The sequence below is a fragment of the Macaca mulatta genome, chromosome 5, assembly GCF_049350105.2.
Source record: "Macaca mulatta isolate MMU2019108-1 chromosome 5, T2T-MMU8v2.0, whole genome shotgun sequence".
Taxonomy (NCBI): Eukaryota; Metazoa; Chordata; class Mammalia; order Primates; family Cercopithecidae; genus Macaca; species Macaca mulatta.
Window position 1 is genome coordinate 184,890,269 of NC_133410.1, and position 22,546 is coordinate 184,912,814.

The 22,546-nt window shown below is 35.8% G+C and overlaps 1 long non-coding RNA gene across 1 annotated transcript in view; it reads left to right on the forward strand.

The window, feature by feature from the left end:
- LOC106998588 (uncharacterized) overlaps positions 1-13,280 on the forward strand; it is a 79,582-nt gene extending 66,302 nt beyond the window's left edge. The window contains exons 3-4 of the long non-coding RNA XR_001445096.3: positions 8,708-8,784; positions 11,253-13,280. This is a non-coding gene — a long non-coding RNA (uncharacterized LOC106998588). The remainder of the gene's footprint in view (positions 1-8,707; positions 8,785-11,252) is intronic.
- Positions 13,281-22,546: the final 9,266 nt, after the last annotated feature.

The following is a 22,546-nucleotide window of genomic DNA, read 5'->3' on the forward strand; positions in this document are numbered from 1 at the left end:
TGTTGGTGTCTTCATGTATTTCCATTCCCCTTCAAAGGGCAAGAAACCATGGAAGAAATGTCCCAGGTGCCCCATTAAGCTCCACAGTTAAAAAGGTGAAAAAGACAATTCTTGATCTCAAGAAGCTCATGGCCCAGAGGGATAAATAGACACATTATGAGACATGAAGCCGTGGAGTGGTGAGAGTGGCGACTGAGACAAGCACAGAGAGAGTGCTTTAATCCAAACCAGAGAGTGCTGGGGGAGCCTAAGGGAGCCCCACGTTACTCGGGCGCTGGCCTAGGCCTTCTGAAGAAAGTCGTGAGTGTAAGTACTAAGCAAAGACAATAGCATGGGAGAAAGTGGCAAGGTGCAGGTTTTCCGGGCAAAGTAAGCAATCCTGAGGGACAATCCGGAAGCCAGAAAGCTCAGTGCTTTCTTGAGAAGGAAGGGAATTCAGTATGATTTGAATTGGAGCCAAGTGCCTTAATTTAATTCAAATTTTTGTGCTGCTTCCACTCCTTCACATTTTTCTTAACCTTCCTTTCTTCTGGATCCATAATGCTTTATTTGGCCGTTACTGCCATGGTTGTCAATCTAATCTTTAATAACCATGATTTTTGGCAAGATACTGACTCTCAGTATTGATCTGTCCACATGTAAAAATTGGTTACAAATTCATATATCTTGGTGAGGTTGTGAAAATTAAATCCACACCTCACGGGGTGGGTTAATAATTAATCCATACCTCATGGGGATGGACAGTAGCAGAGCAGCTGGCATACAGAAAGGGATCAATGCAGATTCATCTAGTTCGACTCCTCAGTTGTTTTTGAGAGAATATATTGATTGCTCACATTCCACAAAACTCTAATACTTTCTATTATAGTACTTACTAAAGAGTTTCTCATTCTTTTTAAATTTTCCTCAAACTCTGCACTATTTTGCTACTCTTGTCCACATTTGTCTATCCTTCCTTTATCAAAATGGATTCACTGACTCTTTTTTGAAAGCACTCATCTGTTGCATTGAAACTTTCTCTCAGGCTTACAAAGTCTTCTTTACCATACTTGCAAAGCATTTACTTCTTCATTATCCTATACAGCTAGTCTTCTGTTATGTAAGATAGGAAGAGAAATTGCAACTTCTTTCAGAATATAGCTTTTGAAAATATGTCAGTTAATAAAACAACTGTGATAGACCTTTCCTTTTCTTAAAAAAGAGACTGAGATAGGTTTATAATTTTTCTATTTTTCTCCATTATCTTAGCATTTTTGATGATTCAAATGAATGCCCCTAGAGAATTTTTCCTGTCCCCACTCTTTTCTTGCATCAAATCTTTGAGGAAATGAAAAATAGAATGGGGATAAACTTGGGTCCAAATTTACTGAACTAATACCTATGACATGACTGTTGTGTTCACACCCTCTATGAATCTTTGTGGTTGAAGGCTCAGTGTCGAATTTCCCAGTGTTCTGGAAAGCTTAAGCAGATGAGGTACAAGTTATATGTCAGGACCTTCAGAGAATCTATTTACCTGGACACTGGCTAAGATAGGTTAGCTCCATCTATACCATAGATGGAAACCAAGGTATCACTAAATTTAATAACACACCCCAAGCAAGTTCTTGTATGCTCATGATCTCATTTTGCCAGCTCTTTCCCTCTATCCCATTCGGCACAAAGATTTTTAAAGACACATTTTGTTCCAGACCTTAAGGGATAACTGCTGGTAGCAAATTTTTCATATAAAAAACTCTTTTGTCCACTAAAATAGTTGCTCCTTGTTCAGCTTTCTTACTGCCAGTGTGAATGGAAGATATTTGACTCTGGATATAAAGGGCACATACTCTTTTCCTCTACTTCACTATCAGAAGGTGAGCCAATAGTATACAAGAGAGGAAAACTAAAATCCCATACAAGGTACTAGTGAGTCACATTGAGCAGTGGCACACATCCTATCTTACCCCTCCTTTGGTTCTTTGGAATCGAAAGCTTCATTTTTACCTCATTTTAAGGAGCTGGTTTGGATTAAAGTCACATACAAACTGAGCCATCTCCAACATCTACATCAGGAAGTAACTCTAACTCAAGATAGAGGTCACTGGAGGGGCAACAGGTTTGTATTGCTTATTCTGGCTTGTCTTTTCCTGTACTGGAGATCATTTGGAAGATCTACCAGTGACTGACCCTTTATAAGCATTAGATTTTGAAATAAAAGCGATTGCTTGTTCATTAGCACTTCCCTTGATGAAGTGTACAAGTGTCATGTAAAACAAACTGAATCCTGCTCATGATGGATTGGAATGGACATTCCATTGGGAGATATTTGAGCCAAAACCACAATGCTTTCGCTCCTAGTTGCTCATGAAGCTTCTAATTGACTTTCATACCACTTGCCAATTATTGCTCTCAAGAACAGTCCTTGAAGTAGAACTTTGATGGGCTTGTGCATTTCTAATGCTGAAATTCATTTCATCTGTATTATGTCATGGATTTTACCCACTAAATTTATTTAGAAACATTATGTGCTATTTAATGGGAGATTATATTTGAAGAATCAATATAATATGAAAATCTAAATAATTCACCATCTGTAAAAATGATCACTTAACTACACCTTTTGAAAGTCATTAGAATGCAATATTTACAAAAAGTATATTTTTCAGATTTAGGATGTTTTTGTGTGTTAAGTAAATTGTAGAATATATCTGTTGATAGTACACTGATTTTAAGGTTACTCATTGTAAAGCTTTAAAGTACTGAAGTATATGTAGGTATCAAAAGTCTTATTAAAATTATCTTCATATCTTGCATGGAAATATGTTCAATTCCCCATATTTTAAAAGGAAAAAATAGATAAATGGGCTTATTGGTCAAAAATATTAGAAATAAATACTCATTTTTAATGTATTCTAATTTGTGAAAGGTTTATGCCACTGACCATACTTTCCTGAAATTTTAGAGCAATGAATTCAAAAGCTTTTCTATGCATGTTTGTGGCTTAGTAAGTAGGAATGCTATTCAGCAGACATTCATTTAAAAAGCTATCTATAATTATGAGAGCAACCTGACTAATTTCTTCTAGTGGCAAACTGAATCAGAGACTACTTTTGGAATAACATCAAGCAGTTATGTAGAATATTTTGTAAAAGTCAGATAAGTAATGTTCTGCATTTTTCATCACATTTATATATAAATAAAACATGATTATATACATTGCTGAAATAAAGATTGTAGCTATTTCAGTACTCAGAGTACTCTGGATATGTTTGTGAATAAAGAACAAAGGAACATTAATCATAGACTATGAGAAAATATATTTCAATTGTCTTTATCTATATTCATTCACTGACTGAATACATTTTTCACACTGGAGAAATGCACAGATGATTAAGCCCAGGGCTTAAATACATATAGGACATTCTAGAAAAATTCACCAATGTTTAAGCTACGGTCCTTAATTTCAAGTTGCTTTAAAAACTAATTTAACGTGTTATTTTCTTAGAAATTTATATCTTTATTATAGAAATGTTAAATAATACATGTAGACTAAAGAGGAAAACATTATCAATACCCTTCATCACTAATGTTATGCAGATTTTCAGTCTTTTAGAACTAGGCATCTATCTTTAAATGTCTTTGTTATAGCTTAAGGATTGCTTCCCAGAGAGACCTTAATTATCTAATTAGATTTGGCCTATTAGAATAGAAACCTCATTTATGCATTACATTCTGTAAGTTTTTGGTGTACTTTTAAATTTTGTCTCTCACACCATAAATGAAAACTCCACGAGCTGGGACTGTATATTTTCTATTTATTATTTTATTCCCAGTATCTTGTATAGCAGTTCACATAAATGTATGTCCAATTATTTCTTCCACAAAGAATTATCAAGTGTTTTTAATTGGCATAAAAAAGAAAGGAAACAAAAACAAACAAAAATACCAGAAAATCCTCAGGATAATAGTTGATGCTGCATTACAAATCTAGAATCATAGCTTTTTATACTGTTGAATATTTTCACACATAAACATGATCTTTCTATAAACACAGTCTTTTTATTTACTCAATTTATTTTTCATCCCTCCATAAAGTTAATTTTCTTCATTTGAGTCCTACACATTTCTACTTAAGTATTTCATCTCTTGTTACTACTTTCTATGGTCTGAATATTTGTGTCCCTCCAAAATTCATGTTGAAATCTAATCTCCAACGTTGGTATCAAGAGGTGAGGGGTCTTTGGGAGGGTACTAGGACATGAGGGCAGAAACTTCATGAATGGGATTAGTGTTCTTGCAAAAGAGGACTGAGGGAGCTTGTTTTTCTCTTTTGATAGGTGAGAAAACATAGTGTAACTTTTCCCCTCAGCCTTTATTTTTTTTTTTTAAATTTATTTATTATTATTATACTTTAAGTTCTAGGGTACATGTGCATAACGTGCAGGTTTGTTACATATGTATACTTGTGCCACGTTGGTGTGCTGCACCCATCAACTCGTCAGCACCCATCAACTCGTCAGCACCCATCAACTCGTCATTTACATCAGGTATAACTCCCAGTGCAATCGCTCCCCCCTCCCCCCTCCCCATGATAGGCCCCGGTGTGTGATGTTCCCCTTCCCGAGTCCAAGTGATCTCATTGTTCAGTTCCCACCTATGAGTGAGAACATGCGGTGTTTGGTTTTCTGTTCTTGTGATAGTTTGCTAAGAATGATGGTTTCCAGCTGCATCCATGTCCCTACAAAGGACACAAACTCATCCTTTTTTATGGCTGCATAGTATTCCATGGTGTATATGTGCCACATTTTCTTAATTCAATCTGTCACTGATGGACATCTGGGTTGATTCCAAGTCTTTGCTATTGTGAATAGTGCTGCAATAAACATACGTGTGCATGTGTCTTTATAGCAGCATAATTTATAATCCTTTGGGTATATCCCCAGTAATGGGATGGCTGGGTCATATGGTACATCTAGTTCTAGATCCTTGAGGAATCGCCATACTGTTTTCCATAATGGTTGAACTAGTTTACAATCCCACCAACAGTGTAAAAGTGTTCCTATTTCTCCACATCCTCTCCAGCACCTGTTGTTTCCTGACTTTTTAATGATCGCCATTCTAACTGGTGTGAGATGGTATCTCATTGTGGTTTTGATTTGCATTTCTCTGATGGCCAGTGATGATGAGCATTTTTTCATGTGTCTGTTGGCTGTATGAATGTCTTCTTTTGAGAAATGTCTGTTCATATCCTTTGCCCACTTTTTGATGGGGTTGTTTTTTTCTTGTAAATTTGTTTGAGTTCTTTGTAGGTTCTGGATATTAGCCCTTTGTCAGATGAGTAGATTGCAAAAATTTTCTCCCATTCTCTAGGTTGCCTGTTCACTCTGATGGTAGTTTCTTTTGCTGTGCAGAAGCTCTGTAGTTTAATTAGATCCCATTTGTCAATTTTGGCTTTTGCTGCCGTTGCTTTTGGTGTTTTAGACATGAAGTCTTTGCCCATGCCTATGTCCTGAATGGTACTACCTAGGTTTTCCTCTAGGATTTTTATGGTATTAGGTCTAACATTTAAGTCTCTAATCCATCTTGAATTAATTTTCGTATAAGGAGTAAGGAAAGGATCCAGTTTCAGCTTTCTACTTATGGCTAGCCAATTTTCCCAGCACCATTTATTAAATAGGGAATCCTTTCCCCATTTCTTGTTTCTCTCAGGTTTGTCAAAGATCAGATGGCTGTAGATGTGTGGTATTATTTCTGAGGACTCTGTTCTGTTCCATTGGTCTATATCTCTGTTTTGGTACCAGTACCATGCTGTTTTGGTTACTGTAGCCTTGTAGTATAGTTTGAAGTCAGGTAGCGTGATGCCTCCAGCTTTGTTCTTTTGACTTAGGATTGTCTTGGAGATGCGGGCTCTTTTTTGGTTCCATATGAACTTTAAAGCAGTTTTTTCCAATTCTGTGAAGAAACTCATTGGTAGCTTGATGGGGATGGCATTGAATCTATAAATTACCTTGGGCAGTATGGCCATTTTCACGATATTGATTCTTCCTATCCATGAGCATGGTATGTTCTTCCATTTGTTTGTGTCCTCTTTTATTTCACTGAGCAGTGGTTTGTTGTTCTCCTTGAAGAGGTCCTTTACATTCCTTGTAAGTTGGATTCCTAGGTATTTTATTCTCTTTGAAGCAATTGTGAATGGAAGTTCATTCCTGATTTGGCTCTCTGTTTGTCTGTTACTGGTGTATAAGAATGCTTGTGATTTTTGCACATTAATTTTGTATCCTCAATCAAAACCACTCAACTACATGGAAACTGAACAACCTGCTCCTGAATGACTACTGGGTACATAACGAAATGAAGGCAGAAATAAAGATGTTCTTTGAAACCAATGAGAACAAAGATACAACATACCAGAATCTCTGGGACACATTTAAAGCAGTGTGTAGAGGGAAATTTATAGCACTAAATGCCCACAAGAGAAAGCAGGAAAGATCTAAAAGTGACACTCTAACATCGCAATTAAAAGAACTAGAGAAGCAAGAGCAAACACATTCGAAAGCTAGCAGAAGGCAAGAAATAACTAAGATCAGAGCAGAACTGAAGGAGATAGAGCCTTTACGTTTTTTAAATATTCTTTTCTTTGAAGTACTTTTGACACATTAGACAGAAAAATGAACTGAGACTGCTGGGCACAGTGGCTCACAACATACCTGAATCCTAGCACTTTGGGAGGCTAAGGTAGATGGATCACTTGAGCCCAGGAGTTTGAGACCGGTCTAGGTAACATGGGAAAACCCTGTCACTACAAAAAAGGGACACATACTCACCAAACAATACATCTGCTGACACCTTGATCTTGGACTTCCCAGCCAGCAGAACTGTGAACAATATATTGCTGTTGTTTGTATATTACTCAGTCTAAGGCATGTTGTTATACCAGCTTGATTGAACTAAGGGACTACTTTTATTAGGACTATTTGTCATTATATTTTCAGAACCATTTTAAAATAAATTAGCATAAAAATATTCACTTCTATGCAATTTTTGGTTGGTCGCTAATCTCTTTAGTTAATTATGAAAGTTTTTCAATGGGTTCTCTGGAGTTTTCCTGGCAGCACATAATATAATACGCACAGGATGATACTTTTTATCACCTTCTTTCAAATATTTATGTGACTTTTATTTTTCCTGATTCTGCATTGGCCAGCATATTTTGAGTAATTTAAGGCAAAGGTGATTACAGCGATGGTCCTTGTCTTTTAATACTTCAATGGCATCATTTGTAGGATTCCATTTTTAAGAAAAATAGTTCTGTTGCTTTGAGATAGATTTTAAAAATCACGTTCAGAAATTTTTAAAATTTGTTTACTAATAGTTTTTGTGAGAAAATATTACATTTTCTCAGTGGCTTATTTTGTGAAATCTGTGAAGATGATCCTCTAGAGTTTTTTCTTGTGATTTTGTTAATATTTTCAAAATTAGGTTAGCGTATTGAATTATCTTTTTATTCCTGGAATACATTCTCCTTTTTTGCTATTAGGATTAAAAATAGTTTATTACTTTCTATTGGCTGACATTATGTTTGTGTTTTTTGTATCTTTTTTCTTAGAGCAAACTGTCATGGAGTTCCCTCAGTGAAGGTTGTTATAATCATTTTGCTGGATTCGAGTAACGTGAGGCAGTACATAACTTGTCTGAGAAGCTTAAAGCTGTTGTTTCCTTCATTGTCATTTAGTTTACTCTCAGCCCAAGTTATACACTTACGTTTCTTGTAATTTCAGCTCCTAAATACTTGGTACCTCTTTAAAGATTCTCCTTGCTGCCTTTGGATCTTAATTGACTAGAAAACAACTTTCATATTTACTTTAGCCTAAATCAGATTTATGGAAGCTTCATCAAAACGCAATAGACCCATATTAACAAAATAAAAAATACAAGAAGGTTCTAAAAACATTGAAAAATATTGTCTGAAAGGGGTGAGTATAATCAAAATTGGATTAATGTCTTTATGCTGCCATTTATTAGCTTTGTGACACTGGGAAAATCATTTAACCTATTGCCTTAGTTTGCATATTTGCAAAATGATACTTAGCAGTGCCTAGTTACAGTTGTGCTGTGAGGTTTAAATGAGATAAAGCATATAAAGCATCTAGCAAAGTGCTTGGTCCATGGGGAACCACTCAGGAGAAGTTAGCTCATATTACTATACCTGGACTAAATATAGTTGCCGGTTTGTTTTTTAATTACTGTATTAATAAGAAGTAAAACAGAACTGGTATAGAAAAAAATTAACTATGTAATTCAAAGTTATAAAGCCAACTATTTAATTAAGAGTAAATTGTGGCAGATAATAGAATTATATATAAAACATAAGCTCCAAGATGAAGATTCAAATTATTTACAGATAATTACATTTAAATAATCAATGTCAAATCTTCCACTTATATGTGTTGTGTATATATTATTGTACTCTGAAATATAAATTTGGCGTTTCTGAGAAGATTTTGTTGTTGTTAACTTTTTAAGGTTGAAGGCATTTTAATATCTGTATTTTTTATTTTTTAACTTAAAGATTTTCATAAAAATTGGTTACTACAAAGTTGTGTTAGCTAATTTACAATGTATTGTATTATTGACACACATTTATAGACTGTGCTGTTAAATGATGAGTGTATTGCCATCTACCCAGGCTAACATTTTATAATTTTTTCTAAAATTGCATTGACAGCCAGTAATATGGTTATGTTCATTCCGAATAAATTAATGATGCTGAAGAGTCAAGATTGAGATTGCAACCAGATACCTGTAAGTTTTATATTAATAAATGACACACAGGGTCTTAGAAAAAGAGATATCGGCCGGGTGCGGTGGCTCAAGCCTGTAATCCCAGCACTTTGGGAGGCCGAGACGGGCGGATCACAATGTCAGCAGATCGAGACCATCCTGGTTAACACGGTGAAACCCCGTCTCTACTAAAAAATACAAAAAACTAGCGGGGCGAGGTGGCGGGCGCCTGTAGTCCCAGCTACTCGGGAGGCTGAGGCAGGAGAATGGCGGGAACCCGGGAGGCGGAGCTTGCAGTGAGCTGAGATCTGGCCACTGCACTCCAGCCTGGGCGACAGAGCGAGACTCCGTCTCAAAAAAAAAAAAAAAAGAAAAAAAAAAGAAAAAGAGATGTCATAACTTTCATTTGGAAAAATAGATTTAGAAACATAGTTACTAAAATCTTGCTTTGCTGAAGGTGAAAAGAAGCAGAGATTTCCAAAAGTAAAATCAGTATTTATATACCCACATGCTTGCAATAATCTAGATCAATTTATTTCTGTCTTTAATGTGTAACATTTCCCCCAGGACTTTATGGTTTTTTTGATTATTATTTTGCTTGAAGTATTTCTATGTCTTAAATAGAAAAACGAACTAAGACTGTTGGGCACAGTGGTTTACACCTATAATCCTAACATTTTGGGAGGCCAAGGCAGGAGAATCACTTGAGCCCGGAAGTTCAAGATCAGTCTGGGCAATATGCGAAACCCTGAATCTATAAAAAATAAAAAAATTAGCTGGGTGTAGTGACCCATGCCTGTAGTTCCAGGTACTTGAAAGGCTGAAGTGCGAGGATCACCTGAGCCTGGGGAGGCTGAGGCTGTAGTGCGCCATGATTGCGCCACTGCACTCCAGCTCGGTGACAGGAGTGAACAGTGAGAGCTGTCTCCAGAGAAAAGAAAAGAAAAGAAAAAAACTAAAGAAAAAGGAACCAAGACTTTAAAAAGACACAGATAGATGTTTTCCAACTGTGGGTTTACTAAGATGAAAGACTGCTTAATCCTCTTCTAAGGACGATTTGGTTATTTGTTCACTTCCTAATTGCATATATTTGCCCAAATGAGACCCAAGAAACGTCCTGTGCCGCTACCGCTCCATCTGTAACGATGCTGCTTGTCCATGAAATGACTTTTTTTCCAAACGGATGTTTGCTCATTCTTTCTTTTACTTATTGTCATTGAATACTTTTAAGGCTTGAGAATTTAGATCTTTTTCTGTCTACTTTTCATTTTTGAAGGTTTTGAGTTGAGACTTCACAGAAAACTGAATACAAAGGCACTTCTATTACTTCCTGATCAAAGCATCATCTGAAAATTAGCTACCATTAAATTTCAAATACAAATATAGAAACAAGTCAATCTAATATTATCTTTATTATCCAAAAGGAAACTAGAAAGTCCTTTACAACAGATACAAATAAAACAATTCCAAATTAAGTTCTCTACTTCTCTGAACTGCCTGGTAATTGCTCTCTTTTGGCAAAGCACCTTTCTTTATTTTGCCATTTGAGAGGCTTTCTCTTCAGAGTTATTTTTTTCCTTATTAGTTGTCTTTCCTTCTAGCTTACATGGCTTACATTCCTAGGCTGTGTCCCCCCAGTCCTTTCACAGGGTCTGTCTGTACCCCCAAGTTGTTAGCTTGGATAATTTGCAAATAATGACATGGAAAATAGACACAAAATGTAAAGATTTTATGTGATAATATTTTTATGACACTGTCCCATCCAGCTGCACATTTTCCCTGCACAACTTATTCCCACATGTAATGCACAGTATTTTTCCCCAGTTCCAATGCTTTAGGAGAGATTAACCAGATTGTGTTAACAAAGAACACGTCCATGTAGTATGCACCTGTACACACGTGTGCAAGTATTTCCTCATTCTGCAATTCATTGGTGTTCTGATTCATTTAGGTGCTAAAATTTTAATTCACATAAAATATTTCTAAGTAAGCAGTTCCAAAATTTTGGTTTTGACTTGTCTTAAAATATTTCCAAGTAAGCAGTTCCAAAATTTTGATTTAGATTTTTTTTTTAAATTTTTTGGCCCAACTTAACTGAAAAAGAGAAGGCAGAATAGTAAATCCTCCTGAATCTATCAGCAATGGAGAGGACAGTAGGGTCTCATTTTCATTTATGCTGTCAGGTTGATTGATTAGCTTTTATTATACATGGGTTATGTGCCAAACGATGTCTTTTGATTCGGATTCAAGGAAAACAGCGGGAATCTTGAACAATGAAAGTTCTGAAAGAGTTGTTATTTCTGGCCCTTTGATAGAAGTATAGAGAGACTCATAGCTAAAGAACATCAAAGTCTCAAAATCAGCTTCACATGTAGTTTACTCATTGAGTGAGACACAATATGAAGAGTCAAAGCTAGTCATGATTCAGTGGAGTTTGATAAAGTTTCTCTGTGTCCACTTAGCTAAAGCCTTCTTTCTCTGTGTCTCAGGTGCTGAGATGTCTATGCAGAAGAGTCTGAGGTTAGCCTCCTGGAGTTTCGGGGAAAAGTACACAGGCATTCCTGAACACTCTGAGAGGTGAAGAAAAGTGGCTGAGCAGACAGACGCGAGGTCTGGCATGGAGGCAGAGGATCACAGCGGAGCATGGACCTAACAGCTGGATACTGTGTGGGGATATCACTATCAGCAGAAGATGCAACAAGACCGGGCCAGTGCTCAAGGCCAGAGAGATAGGTTTGCAGGGGCCAGTGGGGCAGCGATGAGCATAGAAGACAGTCTTCTCCACTTTGATAAGAAAGCAATGTGAAAGGCACCTGAGAAACTCAGATTACAACCAGGGAGAAGAAAATCAGATATACAAGGTGGGATGCATCCTGAATTGGTAGAGTAGATACCCCAGAGTGTTCTACCAGAGTTGACAGAATTACCTTGAATAAATAAGAGGAAGGTATTTTATTACCAAGAGTCTCACGGGCTAAGTTTAAATACAGAGGAATAAAGTTATATCTTTACACAGTTGGGTGTGTGACAATGTAAAATGTCAACATTATACTTCCCAATGGACTATACCATGCAGAAGGGAGAAAGAAGTCAAAAGCCTGTTCTTTTTATTTTTTTCTGTTCCACAGTAAATAGCAGAAATTATTCCCTTTGTTAATCTAAGCATACACCAGTCTGTAGGTTCATAATGAGAAATAACTTTTTGATTTTTTTAAAGAAAATATAGAATTTATAACAGAAAACCTTTTTGGTTTGTGTTTTATTCCACCTTCTTTTAGCTAGATTTGAATGAAAGAAAAATAAAGCCATGTATTGAATAAATATGTTAACTCTACAGTATTTTTGAATATATATTTTTCATGGTATAGTTCCACCTTTCACTGGTGATATTGATATGAAGGTCAGATTTACTGAGAGGTAATGTTCAGCCTTGGAAGCATCACCAAAATGTGTATACAAGGCCTTTGTCCACTAATGAGTGTCCTTTCATGTGACTGGTTTTGTAAAGCCTTACACTGTGAATGGACCGTCAATCAACTCGCAGCTGCACTGAGGCCTTCCGATGGCTGTATCCATGGCAACGTGCCAAAAATGGCGGCGCAAATTAATCTATTTGTGTGAAATTCTCAGTGAGAGTCCACTTTCATCTTTCAGAAACTACTGTTAGGAAGTCTGATGATAATGTAAAATACTGAGCAAAAGCAAAATAGTGATGGACTATCCACAGGATCTTCTCCCTGTAAACAGTGGGACTTCTTTTCCTTTTTATCTGCAAGAGATGACAGAGCACAGTTAGGGATGTAATATTACCACCATAATGTTCTTTTTACAAAAAAGTTACGTTAATTTAATGTTCACATGTAAGCTGCTTTTTCACCTTCTCTCACAATGCTATCTAATCAGCCTGGAAAATAAGTACAATGATTTACACAGTGGTACAAAATTAAAAGTAATCTTTTATCTTGATGCTTTATTGCTAATAGTATTCGTATAGCATATAGCATGAGGGATACTTCCAGCTTTGAATCTGAAATTAATTGTTAGCTTCCTCTATTATATGAACAGAAGCAGCTAAGTCTTTGTCTCTTAGAAAAGTTCTTTAAAAATCACCGTTCTTTGTCTTAGGTCATGCATTAGTCCTACATCTACATACATTTGCTTTTCAAATGCCATATCTTAAAAAAGACATATTTTGCCTCTGTTTGGATAAATTTACTTAAAATTGCAAATTGTATTGTTAAAATTATTTAATGAAAAGGTAACTTTTCACAAACTAAACATGTAGGGTAGATACAGACTTTTATTTTAGAATTTACATTTATTAGTCGAAGATATCCAAGTGAAAGCATAAGTGATGTGCCTTATGTCTACTTGTTACTCCTGTCTTGGGGACTTGAGCTGTATTTTTATGTACAGAACAAAAGGATTATTTTGTATTGCATTGTTCTCAGTTTTTTAAAGTCATTCATCAGCTACTTTGAGAATCTAATAAAAGTCCTGGACACCTATGAGAAATACACATATGTATACTGTACAGATTTCCTTGCAGGATCAGATGATCCATGGAATACAGGTTAAGAAGATGTTGGTCAGGCCAGGCGCGGTGGCTCATGCCTGTAATCCCAGCACTTTGGGAGGCTGAGGCAGGTGGATCACCCGAGGTCAGAAGTTTGAGACCAGCCTGGCTAACATGGCAGAACCCCATCTCTACTAAAAATACAAAAATTAGCCAGGCATGGTGGCGCATGCTTATAATCCCAACTACTCAGGAGGCTAAGGCAGGCGAATCACTTAAACCAAGGAGGCGGAGGTTGCAGAGCACCAAGATCATGCCATTGTACTCCAGCCTGGGTGACAGAGCCAAGAGTCTGTCTCAAAAACAAAACAAAACTATGTTGGTCAAATTAGTGTTGAAATTTTCTCTAAAACATTGAATGGAGACTTCCAGTTTCAGTCCCAACACTTCCATACTTAAAACAAGAAAAAATTGAACAAAGGAAAATCAATGGCTTTTCTTGGCCTTAGTAGAGAACTGGATTTGCAGGGCAAATTGCTACTTTGTAAATCAGAGAAAGCAGTAAGTCTAGAGAGTCACAGCTGAGATCTATTTACACAGAGCAGAGGCAGCTAGATCCACAAGCTGGGAGGAACACTGAAATGGCATTTCTAATGAATTGCTGGAGGCCAAGAGTAGACTAACTTGGGAGTGAGAAACTCCTGGGGCTACAGTCTGAGGAAACTCCCAAACTGTCCTAGGTTTACTTCGAGAAATTTTGTCAGCTTCTCATGATGATAATCCAAAAAAATTCCTGTTACAGTTTTGGCAGGGGAAGGGGAAGAGAAATCATTATGAAATACTCCCAGAATGTTCTGTATAAAGCAGACCTATTCTCTGGGAGAAAAAAACTTTACCTAAGTCTTATCCCAGAGAGAAGGAGTTTCCTCCTACTGTTACCGTTTCTAGCTGTCGGTCTCATGTCAGTTGGGAAAACAAGGTATATCACTGGAAAAACACTTGTGAAGGTCACAGTCCAGAGATGCAGACAGATTGAGATTTAATCATAAGACTACAGAATGCTTCCCCCACAGCACACCTGACCAACCTACCAACATAATATTTGAATGAATAATAACAAGGAATTACAGTTGAAAGAGTTGGAAGACACACAGTCTCCCTAAGGAAGGGGTTTTAGAGGAACCCAAAGCAAGAGGAGAGACAAAATCAAGGATAATAGCTGCAGCCTCTGGCACCAGAACAACAGCAAACATTAAACAAAGCCCAGCTCCCAGCTCCCAGCTCATCTTCACATTCATCTTCATGTGAAGATGAATGTAAATCTTCACATTAAAGGCCTATTTACCTCAGTTCTTATTATCCAATGTGTCAAATTGTAAAGCATGATAAATGGAAGAAAACCCCATAATCTGAAGAAACCATGTAAGCATTAGAACCAGACTCATAGAACACAAGCGTTGGAATTGTAAGGCAAGAAAATTTATATAAGTATGGTAAAGAACATTCAAGAAAAGTTAAACAATGTTTGAAGAGAAGGACTCCACTTACAACACTAGGCAGATCATTGAGTCAGAAAATAAACAAAGAAACTCTGGACTTAAACGGGACTAGACCAAATGGACCTAATAGACATTTATAGAACATGCTACCAACAACTGTAAATATATATTTTTTTATTTGTGCATAGAACATCCTCCAGAATTGACCATAAAGCAAGTCTCAACAAATGAGAAAAAAAACTGAAATTACATCAAGTATCTTTTTAGACCACAGTGGAATGCAATCAGAAATCAAAACCAAGAGAAACTCTTAGAATTATACAAATACATGGAAACTAAACAACTTTCTCTGGAATAACTTTTAGGTAAACAATAACATTACCTAAGATGAATGAAAATGGATATACAACATACCCAAACCTCTGTGAAAGCAATGCAAGGAGGAAAATTTATAGCATTAAAAACCTGCATCAAAAAGATAAGAAATATCAAATTAAAAACCTAACATCACACATAAAGGAACTAGAAAAATAAGAACAAACACAAAACTAGCAGAAGAAAAGAAATAACAAAATGAGACAACTAAATAAGATTTACTTCAAAAAGTAAACAAAATTGGTAGACTTCTAGGTAGATTAACCAAGAAAATAGGAGGGAAGATTCAAATAAACACAATCAGAGATGATAAAGGTGACCTTATAACTGATATCACAGAAATACAAAAGATTATTAGAGACTGCTATGAATATCTTTATGCTCCCGAGCTAGAAAACTTAGAGGAACTGGAAAAATTCCTGGAAACATACAACCTCCCATGATTGAACCAGGAAGAAATAAAAATCCTCAACAGACCAATAATGAGTAATAAAATGAAATCAGTAATAAAAAATCTTCTAAGAACAACAGCAACAACAACAACAAAAAAGAGCCCAGGACCAGACAGATTCTTAGTTAAATTTTACCAGACATACAAAGAAGAGTTGGTAGCAATATTACTGAAATTATTCCAAAAAACTGAAGATGAGGGATTCCTCCTTAAAGCATTTTACGAAACTAGTATCACCCTGCTACCAAAATCAAACAAGAACACAACAAAAAAAGAAAACTACAGGCCAATATCCCTGATGCATATAGATGGAAAAATCCTCAATGCAATACCAACAAATCCCATCCAACAGCATATCAAAAAGATAACTGATCACTATGCAGTGGGTTTTAACCCAGGTGTGCAAAAATGGTTCAACATACACAAATCTATAAATATGATTCACCATGTTAATATAACTGAAAACAGAAACCATATGATTATCTCAATAGATGCGGAAAAAAACTGATAAAATGCAACACCCCTTCATGATAAAAAACCTCAACAAACTAGACATCGAAGGAATATACCTCTAAATGATAAGAGCCACCTAGGACAAAGTTGAAAGCATTCCCTGTATGAGCTAAAACAGGACAAGCAGGTACACTCTTACCACTCTTATTCAACATAGAAGTGACAATCCTAGGAGTGAAAATCCAGAGTAATCAGGCAACAGAAAGAAATATATGGCATCCAAATTGGAAAAGAGGAAGTCAAATTATCTTTGTTTGCTGATGGCATGATTGTATACCTACAAAAACCATAAAACCACTCCAAAAGACTCCTAGACTTGATAAACAACTTCAGTAAACCTTCAGGATATAAAATCAGTGTACAAAATAAGTAGCATTTCTAAATACCAACAACAGTAAAGCTGAGAATCCAATTGGGAACTCAATCCCATTTACAATAGACACAGAAATATATCTAGGAGCACGTTTACCCAATGAGGTGAATGATCTCTACGAGGAAAACTAAAAGAATCAATATAATTAAAATGTTCATATTGTCCAAAGCAATTTATGGATTCAATGCAATTCCTATTAAGTACTAACATCATTTTTCAAAGAATTAGAAGAAACAATCTTAAAACTCACATGGAGTTAAAAAAGAACATGGAATAGCCAAAGTAATCATAAGCAAAAATAACCAATCTGGGGACATCACATTACCTGACTTCAAATTATTTTACAAGGCTATAGTAACTAAAACATTATGGTACTTCGACAAAAGTAGACACATAGATCAATGGAATAGAGTAGAAAACCCAGAAATAAAACCACATTCCTACAACCAACGGATCTTCAGCAAAGTCAACAAAAATAAGCAATGCGGAAAGGACTCCCTATTCAACAAATGGTGCTGTGAAAATTGGCTAGCCATATGCAGAAGAATGAAACTGGACTCCTATCTCTCACCATATAGAAAAATTAATTCAAGATGGATTAAATATTTAAACATAAGACCTGATAATATAAAAAGTCTAGACAAAAACTTAGAAAAAAATACTTCTGGACATTGACCTAGGCAAATGATTGGTGACTAAGACCTCAAAAGTTAATGCAACAAAACAAAAACAGGCAAATAGAACTTAAACTAAGAAGCTTCTGCACACCAAAAACATAATCACCAGAGTAGGCAGACAATGAATAGAATGGGAGAAAATATTTGTAAATTATGTCTTGAACAAAGGACTAATACCTAGAATCTATAAGGAGCTCAAACAGTTCAGCAAGAAAAAAAACAACCTCATTAAAAAGTGGATAAAGGCAAAAAGTCATTTCTCAAAAGAAGACATACAAAAAGCCAAAAAACAAATGAAAAAATGTTCAACATCATTCATCATCAGAGAAATGCAAATTAAAACCACAATGAGATACCATCTCACATCCATCAGAATGGCTATTATTAAGTCAAAAAAAAAATAGACATTGGCGTGGATACAGAGAAAATAAACTGTTTATACACTGTTGGTGAGAACCTAAATTGTTTAATTTCTATGGAAAAAGGTATGCAAATTTATCAAAGAACTAAAACTCGAGCTACCATTCGACTCAGGAACTCCAAAGAAAAAAAAAATCACACATAAAAAAGCACCTGGACTCATATGTTTATTACAGCACTATTCAAATTAGCAGTGTTATGGAACTGACCTGTGTCCATTGGATAAAGAAAAGGTACTATATATACACCATGGAATACTATACAGCCATAAAAAGAATAAAATAATGTATTTTGCAGCAGCATGGATGGAGCTGGAGTCCACTATCCTAGAATATATAACTCAGGAACAGAAAATCAAATATCACATGTTCTCACCTATAAGTGGGAGCTAAACAATAGGTACACATAGAAATAAAGATAAAAATAAATGACAATAGGGACTCTAAAAAGGGAGAAGTCTCGAGGGGAGTGAAGTTTGAAAAATTATCTATTCGGTACAATGTTCATTATTTGGGTGATGGGTATACTAGAAGCCCCAAACTCACCATTATGCAACAAATGCATGTAACAAACATACTTGTGCCTCCTAAATCTAAAATAAAATAAAAAAATTAAAAAGAGAAAACACTAGAAAATGTAGAAAGTAATTGTAACATAATTGAAGAATACCTTTGATAGGCTCATCAGTAGACCAGACACAGCTGAGGAAAGAATCACTAAGATCATCTGAAGATAGATCAACAGAAACATTCCAAATGAAATACATAGGAAACAATAATGAAAAAAGTGGAAAAGAACTCAGATAAATTACCAAGCTTACAATATAGATGTAATTGGAGTACTGGAAGGAGAAGAATGAAAGTAGCAGCAGAAATATTTGAAATAATAATAACCAAGAACTTTCTAAAATTAAGAGCAGGTGTAAAACCACAGATCCGGGAAGCCAGAGAACACAAAGCAGAATAATAAAACACACACACAAACAACAACAAAAAGCAATGACACCAGGTATATCATGTTCAAACTGCAAAAAACAAAGAGAAAATCTTGAGAGGAGCCAGAGGGAGAAAAATCACCTTATTTATATAGAAACAATAACAAGATTTCTAGTGGAGTTACTGTCAGAAACTATGCAAGCAAGAGAACAGTGGTGAGAAATAAAGTATTGAAAGGAAAACTCACTAACTAGAATTCAATATACAGTGAAATTATCCTTCAAAACAGAAGGAGAACAAAAACCTTCTCAGACATACAAAAAACTGAGAAACTTTGCCAGACACTTTCCCTGAAAGAAATGTTAGAAAAAGTTCTTCAGGAAGAATGAACATTATATACTTGAGAAACTCAGATCCACATAAAGAAAGAAATAGAATTAGAGAAGAAATAAATGAAGATAAAATAATGTCATGTTTTAAACTCTTAATTGACTTAAAAGAAAATGTTTATATAAAGTAATTGTATTAACAATGGGTTTGTGATTGTGAATTATGGATAAGTCAAATGAATGACAGTAACATAATAGAAGACAGGAGGAAGGAAATAGAAATTCTCCGAGTGAATGGCACTACAACTGAAGCAGTAGAGTGTTACCTGAAGGTTGACTTAGATTAAAGATATATTGGAAAATGTAGGGCAACCACTCAAAACCCTTAATGAAAGAAGTATAATTGATATGACATAATTAAAATAGAATTTTATAAAATATTCAATTAAAACTACAGAAGGCAGAAGTAGAGAGGGGAAGAAAAAAATAACATAAAGAATAAGAAATAGTTGCAAATTTGGCAGATATTAAACCAGATCTTTTTATAGTCACTTTTAATGTTAGCTGTCTTAATATACAAATTAAAGTCAGAGAATATCAAAATCGAATTTGAAAAAAGGCCCAATTATATATTTTCTATAGGAAATTCAACTTAAGCATAATAACTCAGGTTATAAAAAGCAAAAAGGTGTACCTTGCTAACGCTAATCAAAAAAAGATGAAGTAGCTGTATCAGTTTAACAAAAAGACTTCAGAAGAAGGAAAATTATCAAAGGTTAAAGAGAAGAATTACATAATGATAAAATTGTTAATTTTCCAAGAAGACACAACAATCCTTAAAGCATATTCACCTAATAATAGAGTGCCAAAATACATAACGAAAAACTTACAGAACTGGAAGAAAAAGAAATAAATCCACTGCCCTAGCTGGAGGCTTCAACATTCCTCTTTCAATAATTGATAGATGGAGAAGGAAGAAAATTGATAAGGATACAGTTGACTTTAAGTGTTATCAGAATAGCATCCTCCTAATACCAAAATCAGATAAAGGTAGTACAAGAACAGAAAACTAAAGACAAATATCTGTCAACATAGATGCAAAAATCCTCAACAAAATATTATCAAATCAAGCTCAAGAATGCATGAAAATAATTTTACACCACAATTAAGTAGGATTCACTCCAGGTATGCAAGGCTGATTCAAAACTTGAAATCAATCATGTAATTCACCACATCTCTATCCTAAAAGAGACAAAGCATGTAATCATATCAACTGATATAGAAAGAGTATTTGAAGAAAAATCCAACACCCATTCGTTTTAAAATCTCACAGCAAATTAGCAATAGAGGGAAACATCATTAACTTAATAAAGATCATCCACAAGAAATCTACAGCTACTTATGGTGAGAAACTAGATGTTTTCTCCTAAAACCTGGAATAAAGGAAGGATGCCCTTTCTCACTGCTTCTATTCAACATCATACTGGCAGTCTTAGCTACAGTACTACAACAGGAATTTTAATTCGTGCAGATTGAAAAGGAAGAAACGAAATTGCTTTTATTGACAGATGGCAAAAAATATCTATGTAGAAAATTCGAACAAATCCACAAACAGAAAATTTCCTCAAACTAACAAGTAAGTATAGTGAGGTCACAGGATACAAGGTTAATATACAGAAGTCAATTGTTTTTCTATATACCTATAGCAAACAATTGGAATTTGAGATTAAAACAATGCACTTTACAATAGCACCCCCCACAAGATGGCATACTTAGATATAAATCTAGATGCATATGTAGAGTATCTACATGTGGAAAAGTATACAACTCTGATGAAATAAATTTTAGTTTGTTTATTTATTTATTTATTTATTTATTTATTTATTTATTTTGAGGCGGAGTCTCGCTCTGTCGTCCAGGCTGGAGTGCAGTGGCGGGATCTCAGCTCACTGCAAGCTCCGCCTCCCGGGTTCACGCCATTCTCCTGCCTCAGCCTTCCGAGTAGCTGGGACTACAGGCGCCGCCACCGCACCCGGCTAGTTTTTTGTATTTTTTAGTAGAGACGGGGTTTCACTGTGTTAACCAGGATGGTCTCAATCTCCTGACCTCGTGATTCGTCCGTCTCGGCCTCCCAAAGTGCTGGGATTACAGGCTTGAGCCACCGCGCCCCGCCGTGAAATAAGTTTTAAAACATCTAAATAAATGGAAGTATTTTCCTCTTGCCTGAATCAATAGAGTCAAAATGTTAAGACGCCAGTTCTTCTGAAATTAATGAAGAGATTCAATGCAATCCCAACCACAATAAGTTAGCTCTTTTATAGATGTTAAAACACAAATTCAAAAGTGTATATGGAAAGTCAAAAGATATAGAATAGTCAACACAATACTGAAGAAAATGAGCAAAGTTGGAAGACACACTACCCAATTTCAAGACTTATTGTAAAGCAAGAGTAATCAAGATAGTGTAGTACTGATGGAAGAATAGAGAACAGAATCTAAGAATAGTGGAACAGAATCTAAGAATAGAGAACAGAATCTAAGAATAGTGGAACAGAATCAGATGATCTCTGACCAAGGAGAAATGGCAATTTAATGGAGAAAGGATAGAATTTTCAACTAAAGCTGCTAGAAAAATTGCACGTAAATTAGTCTACCCACTGTGCAGGGCAGTTTGGGGATTTCTCAAAGAACTAAAAGTTGCATTACCATTCAACCCAGCAATTCCATAACTAGGTATGTGGCCAAGGGAAAAGAATTCATTCTACCAAAAAGACACATGCATCCGTATGTTCATCGCAGCACTATTCACAATAGCAAAGACACAGAATCAACCACGCAGGTGCCCATCGACTCTGAATTGGATACGAAAATATGGTACATAAAGGCCGGGTGTGGTGGCTCACGCTTATAATCCTAGCCAAGGCGGCCTAGGAGGCCAAGGCAGGCGGATCACAAGGTCAGGAGATCAAGACCATCCTGGCTAACACGGTGAAACCCCGTCTCTACTAAAAAATACAAAAAAGTAGCCGGGAATGGTGGCGGGCGCCTGTAGTCCCAACTACTTGGGAGGCTGAGGCGGGAGAATGGCATGAACCCCAGGAACCGGAGCTTGCAGTGATCCGAGATCGCATCACTGCACTCCAGCCTGGGCCACAGAGCAAGACTCTGTCTCAAAAACAAACAAACAAACAAACAAACAAACAAAAAACAACAACAACAAAAAAAACCAAAAAACAAAAACCAAAAACCTACAGTGTGAAAATGGGGGAAAAATACTATTAATTAAGCATTTAGCCTATTCTCAAAACTTTACTAAATTGAGGGCATATAAAGGAAGGCAAAATAAAAATTTCTGTCCTAATGGAATTTAAAGTCTTAGGACTGAACAGCCATATAGCAGGTGGACAATATAGTTTTGGTTTTCCCCCTATCATCTGGAGGCATGAAAACTTAATTTTTAGTGACATTTGCTTAAAGATATTAGAACCAAAAGTACTTTAATACTTCTCACCTTAAAACAAAAAGAAACAGAAATTACTTCTCAGGACCTCAGATCACCTTGCAACCACTGCCTCTTTTCTCTGTTCCCTCTTACACTGATACTGCTGAAGAGTATACTGCTGAAGAGTTGCCTACAGGTGTTGCAAATTCTTTATAACCAATTTATTCCCCAAATCTCTTTAATCTTGCTTCTG